This window comes from Ammospiza nelsoni, chromosome 16 (assembly GCF_027579445.1).
Source record: "Ammospiza nelsoni isolate bAmmNel1 chromosome 16, bAmmNel1.pri, whole genome shotgun sequence".
Lineage (NCBI taxonomy): Eukaryota > Metazoa > Chordata > Aves > Passeriformes > Passerellidae > Ammospiza > Ammospiza nelsoni.
The window spans coordinates 6,843,047-6,867,690 of NC_080648.1; the positions used below are offsets into that span (position 1 = coordinate 6,843,047).

The 24,644-nt window shown below is 38.4% G+C and overlaps 1 long non-coding RNA gene across 1 annotated transcript in view; it reads right to left on the reverse strand.

Annotated features, from left to right (window-relative positions):
• Window positions 1-12,349: 12,349 nt before the first annotated feature.
• The window catches only part of LOC132080513 (uncharacterized), a 50,190-nt gene continuing 37,895 nt past the window's right edge, over window positions 12,350-24,644 (reverse strand). The window contains exon 3 of the long non-coding RNA XR_009419572.1: window positions 12,350-13,947. This is a non-coding gene — a long non-coding RNA (uncharacterized LOC132080513). The remainder of the gene's footprint in view (window positions 13,948-24,644) is intronic.

A 24,644-nucleotide genomic window follows, 5' to 3' on the forward strand; every position in this document is an offset into this window, starting at 1 on the left:
CTCAAAGAAAGAAAGGTCTGGTGGCCTGATCAAACAAGGGTGTCACATACTTGCTGGATTGGGAACTTATGCAAAATCAGTTCTTACACAGAAACTATGCAGATTTTACATTAGAGGTAAAAACTTCCATATAGAGCAATTCCAAATATTTTATTACAAATATTCTATGACACCTGTAAGTGCAGTAACAAAACTGAAATTTCCCCAGGTATTTAATATCATAAGAAGATCAAAGCAACTGTTCTCAAAAACTTAAAGAACATAATTATACCTTTGTTTTACTGCACTTACATTTACTTACATTCATGATTCTTTACTCACACTAAAATTCAGACTGCTAAAATATTTTGCAATGTAGCATTTTTTTCCCTGACAAACCACAAGAAATAAGAACTTTGTTTCTCTGCTGACCCCAAGGTTTTAGTGTGTTCAAAACATGTTATGCACATGAGTGTGGCATATGCATAACCATTTCCCAGTCAGAAACAAAACTTTCTCTCTCCTACCCACTTCTATTCTCTTCTGGAACAGAAGAGTCTTAAAGAAATTCCAAGTGCTTAGCAATCCAGACAGCATTTACTTTACATTCTGCTCCAACAGGAAGAGAATGCACAGTGCACAAAGAGGAAAATGAAGACATGAAATGGTGGTTTGGGAAAGCTTACAATTCTCTAACTGCTATACAAATATCCCTGGGTCTAATCATGCAGTGCAAATCTGTTATTTTGGTTTGCCTGAAACTCAAAACCCATAATTTTGTTCTAAACTTTCAAACTGAATAAATGCAAAGAGCAAGTCAGATGCAGTCCAAGAGTTTCACAGCTTCCTCCTCAAAGTAAAAATTAATCACAATTTGCAAAACTTGTTGTGTATGAAAACATATGTAGCTGCTCTTCAGAGTTCTTGCACAAACAAAATCCACTTTCACCCACCAGTCTTTTAACAACAAATATACAAGTGAAACCCCAGTCACTTTTAGGAAATATCTAATGAATCCATCTATCACCCAGTGAGCTTAGAAACTTTGTAAAGAAGTTGTAGGGGTTAAACTGTCTTAGAGAATATTTTACAGGTTCAGAAAAACCTCAACCTCTTTTATGTTTTAACTGTGGCCCACATTAAAAGGTTTTATTTCAAATCAGAACTCCATATCTAACTGAGAAATTGTTATATGAAGACAAATTTTCATGTTAAATGAATAATAAATTATAGGTTATGTGTCTCTTTGATTTTAGAGGATGCATAATTTACAACAATAAATAATTAACATATCAAAGGATTCTAATTTAACTGATGCCTTCAGCACCAGCACAGCCAAAGTACAAAACATTCTGTTTGGTGTTTGTAATCCATATTTGTGGTGGAGATGAGTAGCTATATACAAGTAGTTATGTTTTCCAATATGTAATTTTTGCTTATCACTTAAAAGTATTAATAAATATCAGAAAGTTCAATTTCTGACACATGATCTGTAAGCATACTGCATCAGAGGGAAAAAAGCAAACATAATGAGCAGTGTGCTGTTTCAAACAGCATTTCAGCCAGAAATATTTAATGCAAGCTTTATTTTTAAGTGGTGGTAAGTTTTCATTGGGTGTCTTTAAAGGCAGCTTATAGATGTAGCAAAAAAATCATTGTCATAGAAGATGGCTCATATCTAGATAAAAGACTAACAGCGCTATTTCTTTCTCTTTGGAAAAAAGTTGTTAAATTTTTTTTTTTGGTACTTGTGTTCTTTGATTAGGATAACATTTAGGCCTTCACCAAAATTCTTTGTAACAGACAAGACCAAGAATAACCTAAAAGCAAGTTTTTCTCACTATCCCATGACTGAACAGGCAATTCATGCAATGTGCAGATAAGTAATTCCAGTTACTCAAGTCATGCTGCTCCAAATTGGGTGATACAGACATTTCTGGAGAGGAAGCCAGGCTGGAGCAGAGCTGCTGGGACAAACCTCTGCCAAACCCAAACCTCAGAGCTTTCCAAGGCAAGCCAGGGCGGGCTGGGCTGCAGAGCAAGGCCTGAGCCCACATCATCCCTGGAACATCATGGGCTGAAGAAACACCTGGGCCTTCAGAACAGCTCCCTCTTGTAAGGGACACCATCCATGGCTTCACTTCCAGCACACAACAGAGAATGTTTTCTCCTCAAAGACCACAATCAGGTCACCATCCTGCAGCTGGACAGCTGTGACTGCAGCTCATGGTTCAACAGAGGGTCATTTTTAGCAGGCTGAGCCTATTGCCAGGTTACTAACCAAACACAGCAATACAGCAGTAGCTCAGAGATTTGGTGGAGGTATAAAGGAACACAGCTCTGTGCACTCCTCACCCAGCTCTCCAGTCCCTGCTGGTTAAAGAGGACACCTGCCCAGCAGAGTGAGCTAAGCATGAGATGCAGCCTGCAGCCCAGAGCAGCCTCCTACCCCTTCTGCTTTGTGACCTCCTGGTGCAGACTTGACAACTTCTCCACCAACATCCATCAATGCCGCTGCCATATTTCTGGAAAAATCCCGTTGCCCAGGATTCTTCTCCTGGACAGATGAGAAGCCTCAGAGAAAAAGGAAAACAGTATCATCTCATTTGCTTCTCCTCTGTTTTGCTGCTTTGGAATGTGTTTGGAGATTGTTTATCCAACAGGTGATTGTTTCATTGGTTTCATGTGAATTGTTTTGACTTTATGGCCAACCTCAGCCAAGCTGTGTCGAGGCTCTGGAGAGAGTCACAAGTTTTCATTAGTAGCTTTTTAGCCTTCTGTCTGTATCCTTTTTCTATTCTTTAGTATAGAATTCTTAAATATAATATAGTATCATAAAAAATAAATTATCCTTCTAAGAAGATGGAGTCAGATTCAGCATTTCCTTTCTCTGTCTAGGAACCCTGCAAATACAAGACATCAAGAACCTGCACTCTTCATCATATACAGAGCAAAGTGTGACTGAATAGTGCTGCATTCTCCAAGTCCTTGATGTTAAATATCAGCTTCTGTGAGGTCACAGGAAGAATAAAAACTGTACAAAAGATTGGAAAGAAAAATCTACAGTGGTATACGTTAAATATATATGTACACACACGCACAATTTATAAAAAGTATTTGCATTGGAATTCAGAAGGCTGTCTAATAAAAGCATTTGATTCTTTTTCTTAGAGCAAGTGCTGTGGATTAAAGTGTTGGAATAAAAAGTGCTGTTGAGCTGAAAATGGCAGTGAAGTGCCTGAGTTTGGGCTGAGAAAAGAGAACTCAAACAAGTGTGCAATTATAAAAAACAGATATAGTTTTCACGCCCGGAAAAATACATTAAAAGTTTTATGTTAATATCAATGGAACAAAGATTTAATCAAAAATTTTTGCGTGGAGAGACCCTTAATCGCAGCCATGGTAAAGAAAGCATCTCTGCAGTCCAGTTGTAATCACAGGAAGCCTTATGAAATACAGCATTGAGAAGGGAAGATAAAAGGCTGTGGTCTAACAAAAATTAGTTGCTATTTATGTTTATTTTCTAATACACAAGGTTTATCAATAGCATAATTGAAGATCACCAGAGAGCAGTGTTAAAATGTCTCCAGTTGGCTCCAGAATTATAACTTGTTTTCTCCTTTAATTATTCCTGACTTCACTACATAGATATAAAAAGATAGAAAGTTAGCACCAGTATAGCAGGGCAAACACTTAATGAGTCAATTCCTATGCAAATATTTCAATCAATTACGCTGGACCTAAATCCCAGTGTGGTCATTCCTGCAGTTACCTACACTTGCATATTTGCTTCCTGTTTAAGAAGAAGGGATCATTAAGTACTTTGTATCTCTATAACCACATGTATACCCCAATTATGCATTTACTTTATCGCAGGTCTAATGACTGAGCAGCACCTGGCTGACAGGTTCAGGCAGCAACACAATGACAAAGGCCTTGTAGTACAAGGGATTAATCAGGATATAAACGGCACCCAGGCCCTGACAGGAGTCCTGAGCAGTCTGAAAACACGTTCTACCTGCTCTCAGAGTGTGCTGAAGAGCCCTGTGTGTCTGTGGGCCACACCACAGTGCAGACAGAGAACATCACAGACTGTCCAGTTAGGTGTTGTTTGTTTGGGGTTGGTTAATGACCTGTGATTTGGTACAATTCCCTTTGTCTGGATGGAATGAGTTTACATGCCCAAGATCTCAGCGAGGGAGTGAAGCTGCAGGGCTGATTCAGTGAGTTTCCCTTGCTGGAATGACAGCTCAGAGCACTCAGCTTGCCCTTTATCTTTGAAGATTCTCATTTGTCTGCCGTTTCACAGCAAGCAGTTCTGATGAATAGTGCAATTAACCTTTCCATTATTAAAACAATTAATTGCAAAAATTATAGACATGACAAGGGCTAAATACTAATGCATAAATTATCAGGTTCAGGAATTGTAATTATTAATCTATGTACACTAATTGTGAAATAAACAAAGAGGACAAATTGTAATCAGAAGTCAGTGCTAGAATTGATGGTCATTTGTTTTTCCTGTAAAAAGAGAAATGCACCATTTTGCTCTTGACATAAAGAATTAATTCATACCAAGCCTTAAGCTAGAGTATTTTTCTCTTGTGAATGATGTAGAATCCAAAAAAAAAAAAAATTTTAGTATTGTTTCTACAGCAATGTAAGACTCCATCAAAGATATTCGCATGTCAATGTAAAAATATCTGCCTAAACTACTCCTGCAGTGAATCTCAACTACATTTTCATTTCAGGCAGCTATAATTTGACTAAGTATTGTGAAATTCTTGTAACAATATAATATTACAATGTTGCAAGACACCATATTATAAAAAAAATCCTACAGATCTGACACGTGGCCATATAACCCTTGATGATTAATAGCAACACTGAAATATTTCACCTATGGGAGGAGTACCTGCCTCACAAAGAGGGCACACCTGGGCTACCAAAGGGTGTGTTTGGTGGGGAAGAAACACAGATTGTCCTAGTCATTAATTTTTTTTTTTTTCCTGAGGAAAGTGTCAACAGTTCAACAGTTTGATAATCTTTCACCTTAAAGACATTCACGGATATAGCTATGAAGACCAGTTTTGTCCCATTGCTTTGTGCCAGAAATAATGAAAATATCCAACTTTAATCATCTGCTTACCTCCCTCAAGCAGTTCTCCTGTCCCCTAGGCCTCCTCCTCCCCCCATTCCCACTAAAAATACACTTAGAGCAGGACCACTTTCCCTTGAGTCATTGCTTTAAAAGCTGCAATGTTGCCACAGCAGGATTCAAATCTGAGCAATGGTCCCATGAGATGAGTGATGTTGGGGCATCAACTGCTGTCACTGTACCCGACAGAGCTGCTTCCTTCCTTCCTTCCATGCTGTTAATAACAGGATGCATGTAACAAGTTTCAAATGGTTTCATCAATTACAAAACAAAAAACAAACCAAACTCAATCGAAACTAAAGAAATCAACAACAAAAACAACCCAAGACATCCATAATGTAAAGGCACAATTATAAAACATCAGCTAAGTTAGCTGTCCCTATAAAGTATCTAGGCAGCACCTGGTGCAGGAATGTTTTGCTTGGGAGATCTGGGAAATCCAGAAGTTGGATAATGACGATGTTAAAACCTGCAGTGCCAGAGACCTTTAGCACTGGAAAAAAAGCTTCAAAGAACACTCAATGTGCTGAGGGAAGGACACTTTGCTTAGAGAAGGACATCACCCCCTCACAGCTCTGGAAAGAAAAGCAGACTTTTTCCCTTGAAAGCGGGTCCCACTTCACATAACATTTATTTTTGCACGTCACCTTTGGTCCCACACACAAGTCCAGTGTCAGAGACTGGATCACTTGTACTTCAGTGAAACCATGGCACCTACACAGAAGAAATGTGAGGAATTCCTGAGGAGCTGTCAGGCAATCACCAGCTGGCTCACACCTGGCCTTGTGGCTGACTCCAGAATCTCATGTCCTGACAGCATTGTGGCATGCTTAAATAATGAGATTATTACCTAATTTTCCCACTGTCAGTTTCAAACCAAACAAACAGCTTTAGATATCAGAAAATTCATTCAATTTTTCAACAAGTGGCTTGTTTCACAAGCACAATGGCTGGGCAGCAGTACATTGATGGGAAAACTACTCAAATAATCAGTCTCTTAGTGTAGGCAAGGCATAGGGGGGCATGTGCAGGATCTCCAGAAGCACTCACTCCTTGGTAAGGCAGCACAGCTACAGTCAACAACAACAAGAAAAGTCAAGGCATCCTTTTACATTGCAGTGTATGGCACCAGTAAACAGCCTTGTTTTTATAATCACCTTTTCACAAGGTGCTATCACAGGAAACATTAATTGATAATAAATTCTGCATTATTAAACCAAAGTTCTGGCAAATCCTCTTTCATGTCTTCTCATTCTTTTGATTTCTTTGTTGTCTGTACACTGTTACAAAATTTACATTTATTCATGCCAAGGATACAGCTAAAAAGAGCAATGGTACAGTACACATTCTGAAAACAGCTATATCACTGATAACAAAGTACAGATTAGCCATATTCCCAGAGTTAATTGTAAGTGTTTGTGCTTGAATGTCAATGCAGGAAAACATAATCTTGTTACAATATAAAAAGTTATTCTATAATGGCCTTTCCTGAAATACAGTTTACTAGAGCATAGCAGGTGGCAGACAGAAGGCTGAGAAATGTAACAAGCAATTACATTACAGAATTTTTCCTGCACTTTCATTAGCTAAATTTCTTCCTATTTTAATCTCATCTTTTTAATAATGTGTCAGGACCGACACTCCAGTGGACATGAAACTCGGAAAGGTCATGGTTGAATAAATGCATCTATTTAATTTTTCTCTTCAACTAGATTTAAAAATTAATTTATCTGATTGCTCAGGCTATTACATAAAATTTGTTGGATTTTGTGTATTACTAATAGGCACCTTCCTTGTATTTTTGCTCACTATTGCCTAGATGAGGTTTTTCTAATTCTTGCTGATGGCTGATTAAGGAAATAATAAAACAGTGACAAAAGTCAAATTTGCAAAGTTCCAACAAGGCTTCCAACAGATTTGGAGTTAAGGAGGAGGAAAGCATCAGAATGGTTTTCAAACACAGTCTTGGGGTGCAGTATTATTTTAACAATTCATTTCACTTCCACACCACACACCCACACATTCTGCAGTGTTGCCAACCCAAGAAAGCTGCCTTAAGCATATCCAGCAATCAAAGGAGCAGAGCTTATCACATCATTACTTTTCAGGTGTGCTCAGGCAAATAGATGAATTTACCATCAAATCATAACATAGGAACTACTACATAAAATAGGCCAATTCTAAAATATCTTTATGAAAATATTTTAAGGCTTTTTCAGTGTTTGGGGAGGTTTGTAGAGAGAACTAGGAGAAAAAAAAAAAAAAAAAAAAAAAAAAACCCAAAAAAACCCAACCAATTTAATGAAGCATTTCCCCATTTATTTTTTCTTTTAAATTTTGATAATTTTTTTTCAGTTTCATAAATCCTGTATCTATCATTCTTCTAAAGATGCTTTTCAGGGGATCAAGTTGGTTACATTTTTGATAGGGAAATTAAACTTCTGAAAGATCTGTCTAATCTTTGGTGAAATACTAAGGCATTTATAAAGGCTGATTTACTTGATCCTAAGTAAATCCAGATTAGCTATGATGAAGAGAAGGAAATTACAGTATTACATGAATGAATGGTGAGAACTGACCTTGTTTTAGAGAGTTTTATAAAGAAATATTTACAGATATTCCTGGGGGGCTCAGAAGTAGCTTCCAAACCATTAGGGATTGCAGCAGTCAAGAAAATTAGTCGGTAGAGGAAAAGAATCAAAACATTGTCACAAGATGAGGCCTTGTTTAGTTTGTAAAAAAAAAAAAAAAATTCACCCATCACCTTGTCCACTTGAGATGCAAAATATTTCCCTGGCATTGAAGTTTTGTGCATGCCCTTGGTTTCATGCAAGCCTGGAAAGAATTATCAGTGAACTATTCCATTTATACCTCCCAAGATACATGAACCCAATGAATTCAAGCCCAAACATTCTGGATCCATACATTAATTGCACAGTTCTCATCTAACAATCCCACTGAAGGTGTTAAACCTGAGCTCGCTGAGGATGCTGCTTGTGGCCTCTTGGGAGCTGTGCAATTTAATAAGTATAGCTCACTGTATAGAAGTGATATAAATAAGAAATAAATCACAGTACATTTACTGCAGCTACTCCACAATTTTTCCTTTACATTCCAAAAGTAGATCAGTTCCCCTGAGCTGTACAAGTTATAGATAAGAATGGAGCAAAACTTGCAGATTTCACGTTTGTGTATAACGCTTTTCAAATGAGTAAGCCTTGCCTCGAGACTGCAGTCACTTCAGACTTGCCCCAAACTCAAGTAAATTATCAGATTGAAGAAATTAGAGCTGTCATCTTTTACTCTGGCAAAAATCTCAGCTATCTTTGCATACAGTTCAATGCTATATTGTCCTGCCAACTCCTAATCAAAATTTGGGAAAATGATGAATCTCCCAAAGTCAAACATATTTCTCTCCTATTGCACAGCACAGCTTGTGTCAGTTAAGGAGCTGATGCCACTATAAAAACTTCAGTTTTTAGGGGATACTGAAATGATCTATAAAATTTTGCTCTAGAACAAAACCTGCTGAGCAAGGTTAATAGGTCAGAAATCTTTTCTTCACCTTCAAATGGTATGATTCAAAAAGAAATAAAACAAATGGACTTTTAGGGCTGACATTTCAAAAAGTTCTTTGTACCCTAACTTCTGTGGAAAACTTGGAGTTCCACTTTTTAATTCCCCATCTTTACAATTGTACCTCATCACTCAATCATTCCTGGGCTCATTCTTACCATGGTAATTAAGGCTGTATGAAGATGAGTGAGAATGAAAAGTAAGAAGAAAACACATTTGATCACTTTGTTATGTTCCCTGCTTCAGTTAAGTACATGCTCATTACTGAGTATCACTCACTCCACTCTCTCCTTCCCATGCTGTTGGACTGGCTTTTTCCTTTCCCTTCCCCAGGCCTCTCTTGCAGATCCCTCTCTCCCCATGCCTTTTCCATGCTCTCCCACCGGGTCAGGAGGGTCTTCTCCTCTGTGCATTGAAATGACTCAAAGTGCACAGAGCAGAGCTTGTGGAGCAGCAGCTGCAGCCTGGACCAATCCCACACTCCTCCCTCCTTGGGAAGGGAGAGCCGAGGAGAAATCCCCAAGCAGCCCTCAGCCCTGCAGGCAAGGTGACACTGCAAATTCCCACCTGCCAGGACACAGGGGAAGGGGTCCCCATCCCAAAGAAGCAGATTGTCACCCTTGCATTGCAGCAGACCAAGGAGGGAAGAATGAATGTCTTCATCTCTTATGGTCAGGAAAATTACTCTGGTTTTTGGGGAGCTTTGTTTTAGAAGCATAATTTAAAAACAGCAAGGGCTCCTTTAAAAGTTTCTAAAACCTCCATTGCCCTGGCAACGTCTGCTGAGAGCACTTGGAGAAGAGATTCACAGCAGAATTGCACTTCTGATAGCTGAGGTAGTTGCCAACTCTGAAAAGCCACCTGAGTAATGAACTGTTGCTTTCTAATTGATGCCTTCTGTTTCCCTCACTTCTATTCATTTTGCTCCCTGTAGAAAACTAAGAACATTTTTATGCCCTTTTTTCACCTCAAGTTTTTTTTCTGAATAAAGGAAAATATTTTCAACATTTGAAAAGGTTTTTTGTTTGTTTGTGTTTTTCTTTTTAATGAAACTAAGGAGACAACTAAAGCTCAGGGACATTTGATATTGCAACACTCATTCTAATCTGATCTACCAATAAACACAGCAACCAAACAAGAAAAATCCAAACAGTACAGTTTTGACATCTTCTACTTGTTTTTTCCTATCCTTAAATTGTAGAAAACAGGCTGTTCATACAGCATGCTTTGGAGAAATCAGCTCCTCAGCTATTACCAATCAGATTCTACATTCTCAAAGTTAACATCTGCATTAAAAACAAAGGAAAAGTTAAAGTTAGGAGAAGAAATTAATTATACAATTATTTGATGGTAGGCTTTCATGATGGCAAGGGCAACTTTCAGCTATCCTTTTCAACATATTAGGCCCAATTCCATTTCCCAAATATGTTATCAATATGATAATTCCACACTTTCCCATCTGTAGACAGTCCAGTCTTCATAAAGGTAGCATTATTACTACAAATACACTGAGGGGAAACTATTTCAATTACCAGGAGACTATGCAGCTCCAAGTCTATTTATTTCAATTTATGCAACTGTCTTGATATATGCGTGCATAGAACTTTTATAAAGAATGAATAAATTCACCTTGAAATTGTACCAATTGACTTTGGCTGGGCTGTGCAATGGAATCAGAATCACTTCTGGAATAAGGCCTGACAATGCTGATCAAAAGCAAGTGGCTGCTCATTTATTAAAGTGACAGGTCAGCAATGGTTTCAAGCACTGGCTGACGTGGCCTGGGGTGTCAGCCATGGCCCGGGGTGATGGCTGTGCCTAAAAGCTTTGGAGCCACTTGTGCTCTCTGAAGCTGCCTCTGATGGAAATCTGACATTTCCTAAGGCTCCTGCACCTGCCTGGATGTCAAGCAGCTGGTGTGAGCACTGTCACCCATTTCAGATTGTTATTCCACGAGTGACAAGCTTGCCCTGAGACTACATGCATGAAATTGATCCTTTTTCTCTTTGTTATGAGCAATCTGGTCAGGGAGAAAGCATCTTGGGTCAGACACATGCACAAAATGCCCAACTCCCTAATTTCACAACTTCATTAACTTAACAACTGTAATGAATCATCGCCAGAAATGCAATGTAAAACATATATTTGAAAGTTTTAGCCTGAGAACTTAAGTTTGTAGAATTTATAAAGTGATGGGTTTTGTGGTATTCTCCTTTGAATGTTCAAGTACAGGATTGCTATAGCAACCCACATCCTGCTTTAAAATCAATAGCAATTCAGGCAAGACAAGCTGTTAAACCAGTGTAACAGGTAGGAATGTGCTTCCTCAGTTCATCTTAGGTGGTGCTACAATGGAAGTTTAAGTTAAAGGAGGAATCACAAACTTTCAACATGATTTTGGAAAACAAGGTGGGGGGTGAGGGGGATGAATATCAGTGGATTTGGATTTGAGGAAGGGCTTAGCAGAAAGCAGCAGAGCTCCTGAGCAACTGAAACAGACTCCAGATTGTGCTCTTTGAGCTTTTGCAAAGAACAGAATTGAGTTTAAGTGAATCTGTTCTTTCCTGAAAAGTCAGTTTTAGCTCTGCTCTTATGCATCAGAAATCCTCTAAAATGCAGCCACAGAGGTGCTCCTGCACTGAGTCCTTTTGAAAGGAAAACCCAAGGCAGAGCTAGCACAACCTCATGAAAGTTTCACTGTGCTGCTCACTGTGAGCCAAATGGGGTGTTGGCACTAATTTGTAATGTCCATTCAAAGCTATTGTTAAATGCTGTTCTAAAATTAAGGTAATTCAGTGAGAAAATTTCTTCTAACAACCAGCTATTAGAAAATGTATCTTGCAGTAATGAAAGAGTAATAAGGAACAAACCACTTCATCTTTATGAGTGTGCATGTCAGGCCTGATGCTGTCACCTGTAGTGCACTCAGAACTGAGTCAGGAAACCTTTGTGGTTCTAAACTGGATAGCTGGTGACTCCAGACATTAAGCTGACTGGCAGTTTCACAAAGATTCTTCTGTCTGGACATCTCAAAGACACACTTCAAAAACAAATCTTAAATAGTAGAGGAAAAAGTGGGAAATATAAGCAAGCTTTGTTTTGTTCTAATTCCTTGAACTCTTTTTGTTTTCCATAAATATTTAGAGTAAATTGCAAGTATTCATCAGTTTCAAAATAAACATCAGAATAAGAAAACACATCTCTGTGTATACCCCTCAAAAGGTGATGATAAGAAGTGCTTATTTCCTTGAAAGAGGAAGCACTGATTTCAGAAGTTTTAATGCATGTCTGTGGAGGAATGAATACCAATTCCCAGACATTTGTAGGCATTTGCACAAGTGTATCAAATAATGAGAAAAAATGAAGAACCTCTCAGAATATATATTAATATTTTATATTCCTCAACCTATTGACACAGCAAGATAAAATTACAATATGTGCCTACCTTCCTCACAGCTGTGAAGCTGCATAAACCATCAAGCATTCCAGTGTAACTATTGCAGAAGCTCTCTACTATCAAGAGAAATCCTTTACATTTAGGGAAAAGGTGAAGGAAAGTTGGCTAGAAGTAATAAATAAGAAAAGGGTAAAAACCTAAGAAAAACAAAGAAAGATCCATAGCACAAATGGTACAGATTGAATGAAAGAGTATTTTTTATGATTCCAACATCTGTTTTTTTATTACTGTTGCCATACATTGAGCTCTTGGAACTGAGTCCAGCAAAGAACCAGTTTTCCTTTTAAGATGCACTTGGTGGTGTAAAAATCCTTTAATGGATTTATGCTACACTTAAAGGTGGTAGAGTCTCCCTTCCAAAGCAGACTCCTGAAAGTGAATATTTAAGTTGTCCTGTTCCAAATTGTTGTGTATTATAATAGTTAAATCATTTTCTTAGACCATTAAATATTTGGTCTGGTTTGGAATTAACTCTTCCTTCAGTTTGCATCTTGGCAGAGGAAGTTTCTATTGCTCTGACTTTATTCACCCTATCAATCCTAAATTTAACAGCAGCAGGGAAATATCACTATGTTGTTTTTATTGGCAATAAATAATTTTACTTGAGCCTTTCTGGGAAGATGTCCAGGCATTGCATCTGTGTTAAGTTATAATATTTCCAGAGATAGTGGGAGAAAAAGTTCATTATCATTTTTGACCCTTGGTGAAAATAGTTTCTTCAGTGTTATTAGGTGCTCCTGTCTGGCAAAAGCAAAGCTTCTTATTTCAGCCTGTACTAGTTTAGAAAATTACTTGAACTCTCTTGGTGTTTTCACATTTACAGAGCTACACAGGGGAAAGAAATTTCATTTTAACAAAGACTGCAGAAATGCTGTGCAGGGACAAAAGACCGACCACAAAGCCTTCTTCCATAACCACTAACAACTCCAAATTACATTCACCACTTCATGTGTGCAACAGACAGTGTCCTCACCTTCCTCCCTCCAGGAGCAACATCTGGCACTGTGCACATCTGTACTTCAGACATTCCCACCCAGAGGGGACAGAAGGTGCAGCCTCATTCCAGAGCACCTCAATCCACACAGCATCAGAACTCACCCAGGGTTTAGCTATGCAACATTCTAAAATACTCATGACTGCTGTCTTTTTCTGGATGTGCAAACTTTCTTGGCAATAAATCTTCTTTTCAGTTGTGTAAGTTTTCTTTTTACCCTCACTAATTTTCACTTGCAGTTCATTCTCTTGTGATATATTTCCACGTACACGTGATTCACGCTAATTATTTTTACAACAGGGAAAAATGCTTCTTGATGTGAAGATGATGCCAAAAGCCAATATTCTTTTAGGGAAAAGATTGCAGGCAAGTTGCTGACATGCAGACACCTCATGTTATTTTACTCCCTAGGGATACTAAAACCTTCATTATTCTTTGAATGCCCACCTAGGACTGTTTTGCGCTCTCCAAATCATGGTGCTGGTTTCAGGTTTCAACTGGCGTCGAATTTCTCTTGAATTTTTTTTAACAGTGCATAATGTCAACTTTTTAAACTTCCCAACAATGTCCTCAGTTTAGTCTAATTGTCTTCTTGCAGCTATGGGGAATGAGCTGGCAGTTCTTGGAAGTGTCCCCTGTTAGAAGAGGGAGCTCTGATCCCTCTCCTGCAGCTGACACACGGGGGCCGTGCTAACGAAGCCCTTGACAAGCACAGCGCTGCCATTTGTCACTTCCTGCCGCAGCTTTACAAATCACCATTTACATCACAACTGGAGCACCATGCTGCAAGGCAAAAAAAAGCTCTTTCATGCTCATTCCTTGTCCTGCCTGGTTCACAGATCACAGCGCTTGATTGCACCTCATTCCCCCTCGCATGACATGTACAGGCTCAGAAACCCATTGCTCCTTCTCAACCAATCCCTCACTGAAGTAACTCCTTACATTTTTCTTTACAACTCACAGCAACAAAGATATTCTTCCCATAATGTCTGGTTTTATTACTGTGGTTGCATAGGAAAATAACGACATCATGCTGTGCTTTAAAAACTGTGTCCCTGTGTGCAGTTAACTCATTCCATCTCAGAGATCACTGCATGTGTCTGTGCATATCAAGTAAGTGCTTTACCTGAAAAGAGATTTTGCACAATCCAAAAATGCCCAGGAGGCAAATTGTTTTATTAAAGTTCATAGTCAAAATCAACTTTCCAGAGGAAGGGTTATCTGCCTTTGCTAAATTCCCTATTACAGCCTGACAGCTTGTGAAGAAGCCTGGCTAAACAATCCCTTCATGTATGTTTAGCAGCTGACAGTTTTCTCGAATGTGGGAAGTTGTTTTTTGTTGTTTTTTTTTTGTTTTTTTTTTGTTTTTTTTTTTTTTTTTCCACATTGCTGTTTAGCAGAATTACAAATTGCAGCAGGGGTCAATTAGTGTAGCTGTAAATGTTTTTCTGGTAGCTTTTATCCTTTAAGGCACCAGGTAACACCTTGAATTGAAATGCAGGCAGATCTCTAGCACTATGTTCTGACCTTTGAGCTACTCACTTTTTTGTAAGGCAAAGGTTAGCTTTAATTCCTTCTGTTAAAGCCATGCCCACATGTGAGAGTCTTCTACCTCTGGGTGCTGGGCTCTGACCCCCTCAGCAGCCATCTCCTGCCCAACCTCAGGCTTCCGAGAGAGCCCCTGTCCCCTGAGGGACAGATGGGACAGGGGTGATGGAACACCCTCTCCTTTCCTCCTCAAAAGCAGAGTTTTCTTCTTGCCTTAACACAGGCAGTGCCTTCAAATAGCACCAGTGGCACTCATCTGTGGGGAAGTGAATGAGCTGAGAGCACTAAGATCACATTTGTCTCTGAAATTTAGAATTATCCAGAGAATAGTGATAGGTTTAATTTTTTTCTTTGTAGACCTAAAGGTTTATATTCATTCATTCCTAGAAGGTCTGTGCAACCCCTATGATCATGATGAATTTTATTGATTACACTAAAACCAAAGCTTCACTAGGAACCTTTTTCCCTTGACTTAACATTCATAGCTCAGTCTTGGTCTCTGCTATCTCTAGAGGATTAAATTGCACCTTACTTGGTTACATACAGTAGTATCCACTCAGAATGCACAAATCCTAAGGAACAAAACCCATGCTTTTGTCTTTTTACCCCTACAGAACCGTATTTTGTTCGTCAGACTCCAAAATTCAGTGAAAAAGCAAGGCAGAGTGAGGATTGATTTCTACATGACGGTTAATTTGAATAATGTGCTTGAGTGTTTTTGATGTTTCACAACAAGACTCACTTATTGCCCTTCCTACACGTTTCCTTTCATTCTCATCTGATCTGCCAAGAAATACAGCAAAACTAATCCTGGCACAAATCCACCAGGACAGCCATGCACCATCAGCCAAAAACAGCAAACCCCTTGCCTAAGCTAACTTGAGGATAGGAAACCCATTTTCAATTATCCATTCTAGAGAAATTCTTATACATGAAACACAATTTGTCCAATACCTTCTATTGCCTTCAGTCCTCTCCTTTATGCCTATGGCATAGCTTGAATTACTTCCATATAAAAAGACTGAGATTGACACACCAGGCAATTCTGGCAGTGCTGCATTAGTGGTTGGACTTGATGATCTGAGAGTTCTTTTCCAACCTCAATGAGTGTGATTCCATCATTCCCTAAAAAGCTGAAATTCTAATGTATTGTTCCAGGATTAAAATGCTGCTTTAGTGGTGTACTCTAAGAATTATTTGTCTACGTAAGCTTTATGAAATGGTGTGATTGTTCACTAACTACTGTTTTGATGCCTTCAAAATATTTCATCACGAATGTGGCAGCAAAAACTTATTTTCATTCCAAGCAAAGACAAACTGAAGCCTTTCAAAATTTCTGACAACAGCACTTTGTGCCTCTGAACAGCTAACAGTGAGCAGGGAAATCAGTTGGGATGACAGTCCCAGCATCAAGGATTTCTTAGTAATTTTTCATAAAGAATGAAAATGTTCCAATAGGGGAGGCAGAAAGGTTTCCACCCAGGAGAAGGCAAAAACTGAACAGGATTCTTCAGTGCAATCTGGATGATCCAAAAGCAACTGCTGCTACCCACCTGGGACAATTTCTTTGATTTTTTTTTTAACAGCTCCATTTCCACACCTGATTTTATTTCTTTGGTTCTAGAACTTTTTTTTTTTTTGACAAATAGAGTTTTTTATTAAAAAAATATAAGCACATTATCAAAACAGCATGATCAATTCTGTTGGTAATCTTTCGTTTTTCATACGAATGGTGATAGATAAACATTTACTAAAGTAAAGACTAGCTTTGTGTGCAAATGACTACTACAATACAACACTTAGAAAAGCAGATCAACAGTAGTTTTACTGAGAACAGAAACATGTTTGATAAATAATTCATTTATACCTACCATGCATAATAATCACTCTTCTTAAGCCACTATTTCTTGGAAAAAAATCTCAATTTGTCTGGAAACATGACACGGAGCCTCTCTCATAATGACAAAAAATCTAAACATTCATAAATAAGGTATCTCAGCTTATTAAAAAAATTGAACTCCTTCAAAATCTTGCAGGTTTTCTTGCAAGTTTTACTTGTTACACAGCATCTAACTCCAGATTCAGACATCTAAGCATGCCCTGATGAGCCTTCTGCCTCTGCATATTCATCATGGCTGCAAACCTGTCCTGTCCTTGTACCCTGACACTCAGAGAAGTTCTCATTGTGCTCAGGACTGGCTGCACCACACACTGAAAACCGCACACAGGCAGGGCTTTGGTGTCTGCACTGATTACAGCAGGTGATTTTCTGGGAAGTTCAGGAAATCATAACACCCAAGAGAAATATTTTCTAGTCTAGAGGATGGCTGCTTCTGTTCACTAGCATCATCTTCATATCTGAGAGAATACTGGAGGCAAACATACAGCTTCATTGTAAAACAAAAATATCCTTCAGTGCTTGGACCCATGCAGATTCAGATGTAAATCACTCAAGAAGGAAAACACTGCTTGTAAAAGCAAAGTTCTGATAATTAAACCCTCTTGTATCTATTACTAAGAGTACCAGATACATCAGTGTGTTTCACCAAAGGCTCCTGACTAGTTCACACGGATCATTCTTTGACTAAAGCAGCTGGTGGCCCATATGTCAAATATCATTCCTTTTCATACTGTTAATCACCAAGAATCCTAACAGAAAGTCAGGTTTGCAAGATGAACTGAAACTGTGCCATTCTTTCCTCCATAATTTACATCTAAGAGTTAAACATTCCCAGAAGAAAAAAAAAATTATCCATGCAGTTTGTACAACAGATGCCAATGCATACATCCTCCAACATGCTCAGAGGTGCTTCCCAACCCAGGCTGAAATCCAGGCATCTTTCAGCTGGTTTTGAACCAACTCAGAGTTCAGCCAGAGCCAGAATGACTCCTCTGAGGACCCATGAAGCTCAGCATTGCTAATATGAGCAGGGCCTGGGACAGCCATCCCAGCACAGTGATATAGGGTTCAAGGGGACCCCTGACAAAGGGAGAAATGATGAGGAGGACTCCATTAATATCAGAAGGTGAATTAATTACTTTATTATACTATATTACATCTAAACTGAATCTGCACAAGCACTCAACTCACTGAACAGAATCTTGTGACTATATCCTGACCAACAGTCTTGGCCCTGATAGGCCAAGGAAACCGAACACCATCACTCTGGGTGAACAATCTCCATATTGCCTTCTGCTTTGGCGCAAACACAGGCACAGCAAATGAGAGAAGAACCGTTTCCTCTTTCTCCGAGGTTGTCACTGCGATTCCCAGAAAATTTCCTTGGGAAGTTGTGCCTTGTTTTCCTGTGTGCAGAGGAATGCAGCCACACTGCAGGACTGGGGGCACACTCTGAGACTGGCGCAGGGAGAGCAGCACAGCCACGCTGCTCTGGGTACACAGAGAAACCTGACTGCTCATAAAACACGGACCTGGGGAGGCTACAAAGCATAAAACCTTCTTCAGGGCCGCAGGCTGGAGCCCTTGCTCTCAGCATTTTGCTGGCATGCAAGGACAGGTAAAAGGTTGTGTGACCTACACGAGTTATGTCATTTATGTGCTGTATGTGTTGCAGTAACACCTTATGCTGAATTGCTGTAATTAACTTATCCCAAAGGCTTTTGTAAGGAATAGGAGACCCATTCTGTTGAAAGCTTTTCAACCTCTGTGACAAATGTAAGAAATTTCTTTATCCTCCATGTAAGCACTTGGAAAACAGGACGACCACAGGATAAAATATGAGCAGATGTTCATATTAAAGCTAGGTGAGATAGCCTGTTCTCTCCAACACACTCAGGAACTAACATAGAAATCACATTTTCAAAGAGGGCAAAACCATTTGGATGTAATAAATTTAAAATGTACTATGATACTGCCCTAGTCTTGAAGGAGGATACAGCAATAAATAAGAAAGTCAGTGAAGAGGAATTGGAGAGACCCCTATAAGGATCTGAGGAAAATGGAGATAACTCCCTCAGAGCTTCTTACCAGATGTTGGCAATTTCACTGTTGCACTGCACAAAGCAGATTTGTATTTCTATAACCTGGGAAAGATTAATCTGCTGCAAGCAACAAATTACAATTTGAATAATAAATTCCAGGTTTCCCCAACATAATCTCTAACCTCGATAAGAAAACAGACACCTATAGTAAATCACTTCAGCAGTGCCTTAAAAGGAGAGGAAAATATCAAATAGCAAGATATGGCAAATTAAGAACAGGTTTTTAAATTGAATCCTAGCTATATTTTGATTCTAGCAGAGGATATATAGCAATGATTAAACAGACTGATAATTTAATTATATCATGCCGGAAGGTCTTGGCTAGCTGTCATATGATTCTGTGTTCTAAGGAGCTGTTGCTTTGATCCAAAAAAGTGAATCAAAGGATGTTTACATTTTAGGAGGGGCTTGAGATCTCCTTGATTAAATTTTTTCCAACTTTTTCAAAAACTGATAAAATGTCAGAAATTATTACAGGTATATGCTTTTAATAACCACAGAATCTGAATGATGCCAAATTTCATAAAGCCCTCAGTCTTTGCCCTGACCACAAATTAACTACTTAAAACTGTGCACAGATCTAACTTCAGTGCATTAGAGTTAACTGAGATGAGGTAAGCCTTTGGCTGAACAACCCATAATTAATTAATCATTGTACAAAATTGTCTTTATAGAGAATATATGTTGCATGATTGTGTAACAATCTATTTAAGCATATCAGAAGAGGCAAGGATTAATTCAGAAAGATTTCAGAGATCCCACTCAGTCCTTAGAACTCTACTTACTAACTCACAAGATAAAATTAATTTACATACATCCTAATTGTTAAATTATTGAAAACACCACATGAAGCAAATTAGGGAACTTGAGTATTTACATGAAATCACAAACAGAATTGAAAATACATAAGATGAAATACTGTTTATATGCTTGTACACAGGCCTGATGAACTGCAGTTGCAAACAAGAAAAACTTTTGGGAAAACTTGTGTGCACCACTAGGACAAAATCTGTCCAACCCATGGCAACAAAACATGCATGAGGTAGAAGTGACAAGCTGACTAAAAAAATTCAGAAAAGCAAGAAGGGTAAAGTCACAAATATTCAGGCAGTTTTGCCAAAATCAGAGAAACTAATTTTTCACAGGTACACTAAAAGTGCAATTTGTAACTCAAACTCATTGGTATTGGTGAGCTAGTTTGCATCTAAATGCAATTTAAGTTGACAAAGAAAAATAAATGTTTGTTATTTTATTGTTATTTTAATTGAACCAATGCTGTTTGGTTATACTCTAACATTGCTTGTTTCATGCATTCTTTGGTCATTGTGGCTTGAGTTAAAATTAACCTTGGTGTCTGCTCATAGAATTATTTTTACGCAACACAGGCAATCATGGGTGCTCCTATTACACAGGATTCCAGCAAAATTAGGAATCATTTTTAGTTATGGGTTGGTTCATGCTTTACTTGTAATTGATTCAACCCTCTCCCATCTTGTTGTAGACAGCCACACTTCCACAAAAGCAATTCACCAACATAAAGAAATCAATGCAGGATTGAAAGAAGCAAAAGCATTTCAGAAGTCTCTGAAACAGGATCAGCAAGAAAATTGTAACACAAAGGGCAAGATGAGATGAGGATTACAAAAGAGATATTTTAGCAAGAGTCCCTCCCCTTCTGGGTACATGCAGGAGAAGCCAAGAGCAAAGGAGGAGCCTGTGCTGTGTCCTGATGCCTGGAGAGGTGAGAGCTTCCCACCTGCTCTTGCCCATTCACACCTCTCCTCACAGAACCCTTGACGTACACAGCCACACTTCCACAGTATCAATGAATATAAATCTAAAAGAATTTCTGTACACTGCCTTAGCACTTCAAGATATGACAAAGGAGGAATATAAAACCCTTGTTCAGGACAGGGGTTTTTGAGTAATTTCTAGAGTTTTGTGTGGTTAAGAGAGAAAGAGGGTATTCTGAAAAGTATCAATAAAAAGATAAGAGAGGATGAAAGCATTGCCTGACAAAAGCCAGCAAGATATTTATGAGGATAATTCTGATGTGGAACAATTCTTTTGTTGTGGATATATCCACAAAGAACTTTGTAGAGAAAAAACAAACTGTAGCATATGCTGGGCCTTGCAAGGGATTTAAGGTTCAGTCACTACTACACTACCCAGGATATAGGTACATTGACAAAAATCTCAGGCCCAACATGCACAGAAAGACACTCTCAATAAAGAAAATGAATGTTATTATTTAATCTTTCAGTTGCCTGAGCAATGACTTTGACTCGCATGCGTTCTGAAGAGATGGAGCCTGCCCAGCTCCTGCTGCTCAAGTGCCCTGGGTAAATCCTCTGCTGGACTCCAGTGCCATTGCAGGAGCACTGCTTAGCTGATGTTACCACAATGATTATTTTCTCTTGACATCACAGAGAGAAAACAATACAGGAGATGCATTTTAAAGCAACGATTGCCTGAAGATAAAGCAGTGATCTGACCCTGTTAGAAATCTCATTGAACCCTAAGAAGTTCTTTAGCTATGCATGTACAAACACACAAAAGGCTCAGCACAGTTCCAAATCCTGCCTTACAGGTTTGTTTGGGCTTTTGATTTGTTTTTAAGACCTGCACTGCCACTATACCTACCAGTTTATTGCTTTATTGTACTAAGGAATTTTGTAATGAAAATTACGTGCAAACCCAATTATAAGTTGTTGAAATCACAATTACAAGACTAGATTATACAATCATTTCTACAGTGTTTTGGGGATTTTTTTTTTATTCCAAAAACACCACAAGTACCTTGAAACAATCTGGCTTTTTAGATTCATTGAACATGGATTAAAAATTAGAATTACTATCATAATTACTATCATATAATCATTGCTATGACACACAAAACTTCAAAGTCTGTCATGCATTTACTGAGTTTTTGACTGCAGAGTTGTTGTATTCAGGCCCTGGGCAAAAATTCCTGAGGATTCCTGAGATCTGCATGGTATTTTCCTGAACAATGCTAACTGGAGGAGAGCAGAACATACCTCTGAAGGAATATTTCCAGGCCTCTGGAACACTACTACAGATAATCTAACTAGGCACAAAGGTAGAATACATGGACTGTTTTAACTATTCTGGATTCTAAAATGTTGTACAAAGACATAAAATCTTTTAATTTATATATGTGTGAACTCACCTATATATGCCACACCTAGGTTATACACATGTTAAGGTTCGAGCACAATTTTTTACAAAATCTTTTTTTTCATTCCTTTCTAAATATTTCACAATATTCATCAAGAAAGTAGTTCTCAGCAATAATTGTATTAGAACCAAATGGAACTGACACAAAACAAATCATCAGCTCCATTTGCTGCACTTAGCAGTCACATTTTCACTTATTAACTGCAAGATTATTTCCCTTCTCGTTCTCTCACTATGAGCAAGGATTTCAATACTTTGCATTTGAGAAAGGGCATTATATTCTTTAAATAAAGCATGTCACTCAAATAATCACTAAGCATTCATGTGTAACGCCACTGTAGATCATGCTTCAACTGCAAGAATCACAATTGTTTTTATATACATCTTTCACTGAACTTTAGAAAAAATCTGTTTGTGAATAAAACTGCCACTTCCAGGGTAATTGCAAGAAATTACTTATTTCACAATGTGGAATGCTTGAAAGGTTTTCAGTCAGCATCACACTCAATGTAGGGTATTATATTAATCTTGAAGCTATCTGGTAGAGCCATCAGAAGCTGACCTAGTATTTAGATAAGCATTGATACAGAGTGGGATGTCAGACATTCTATAAAAATCATTTATTTAGAATTTCTGGCTCAAAATAATAATTAATATTTAATTCAGTATATTGGATATCAAAATATAAGCCTGTGTTTTACTAATTTGGATTGAACAGTGGGATTTTTAATCTTTAAATAAAAACAATCACCACATATACTGTTTCAGAAACAAAACACAGGAAAGAAAAAGATAAGCCCTGCAATAAAATCTCTCTCTTCTTTCACTCTCCTCTCATCTTCTAATCCTTCCAAGAAAAACCCAAAGCAAAAAGCCAGATACATCAAATTAGGAATTCACACAGACAGCATGGGAGTATCTAAATTCCACACAAAACCTCACCAAAAGAGCCAATTTTGGGTGAAAAATGACAGTTAACAACCTTTAAAAGAAAGAGCAGAAGCATAGCAAGTGTCATAACTTTGAAAGCAGCAGCTACATTTTCCTTCCCAATTCCAACACCTGGCTTGTGGAGTGCCAGTAGCCATGGCAACCCTCTCCATGCCAAGGCTCTGCAGCCCAGCTACCAAACCTATCCCCATGATTTTCCTCCAAATCTCCTTTTCTCTATCCCCTAAGCACATTAGGGGGCTTTGTCTTTTTTATAAACTTGAATTCCCTCCCTCTCTCCCCACTATGTAATTTGAGATTGAAGCCCCATTCATTGCTGATCATAGCCAAGGCAACCTAAGGCAACAATGCAGTTGGATAATATTAGATGCAGCCATGCATCAAAAGTACACTCAGACCCAAATATTTCAACCTCAAAATAGCTATAGCACCCTTCAGAAATATTGCAAAATATCAATAGAAAGTGCTGTTGAAAGAGAACACAAAGTGGCAGCTATCATGCTGGAGGACAGAACACCTGGACTTTTATTTATTTAATAACCTTGTACTCCTTTCTCCTTTTCACAGACATACATTGAATACGTTGGGCCACTCTCACTGTAACACACGGGCAAGGACACATTTCAGACCCCAGATAAGCATGTTGTGCCCTGATGTGTCAAACATGCAACCTGTGCTACACAGCGCATAACTATGGTCCCATTCCTTCCTTTATCCACCCTCAATTTATCTTCAGTATCAGAAGACACAAGATTTGAATTGGTCTTAATATAGAATCTGATATTTTTGGTAGTTACAGAGTTCCTACAGGGTATAAAATAGCATCTCAGTATCAACAACTGATTTTATTGTCCTGCTAGTGTTTCCACACAAAAGGATTAGCAGGAACACTTTTTGTCCCTAGAAAGTAACCACAAGAATAAAAAGAAAGTCGAAATTTCTGTTTCCACCAAATGAAGGGCAAACACAAAAGTCCAGGAAGCCAGCTCTTTTGAATGATTAGGATATGTAATCAGTGTTAGAACTTCACAGAAAAGCAGACCCAGTCCGATAGAAAATTTGTTTCTTAAAAAAAAAAGCAAAAAGCCTAATTAATGGTAGTGCTCAATTAATTATTAAAATATGCAGAGTTCATTTTAAAAATTTGACAACAATCACCTGTTTTGCTTGTTGGCAGAACAGTAATAAAGTGTTTGTGACATAAATAAGAGTGACAGGACAATGTCTCACAAATATACAAAAAGAGATGCAAACAACTGAAAGATCATTGAAAACTTTTGGCCAATATGAAACTTGAGATGCATTAACAAGACAGCTGGAGGATTCCTAAACATAACCCCGTGCCCCACTTCATTCCTTGAACATTATATGAGCATAACAGAGGTAACATGAAGTATTGCAAGTAGTTTAACCTGGCAGAAATTTTACTGATTCAAAAGATGCCCCTTTCATGCTCAGCAACTCCACATCATCTCCCCTCTTTGCCCTCTCCCTCGTGCAAGTCTTCAAGGCATTCTGAAATGACCCACACAGGGAATTGATGGAGTTCAACCAAACTGGGGAGCAGGGAATAATTCCAGTTTAAGCCATACCAGCATCTCATCTGGTTCATTTCACAGTCTGCTCAAACGGATGGAAGGGAAAGAAAAGCTTTCTCCAGAGGCAGGATTATATTACCTTTAAGTGCTCATGGAACTGTAACATATACTTAACATTTCAAACAGTTTGAATAGATGTCTTCTGCAAATTATAATAAGCCCTAAAAATGTCACCTAGTATAA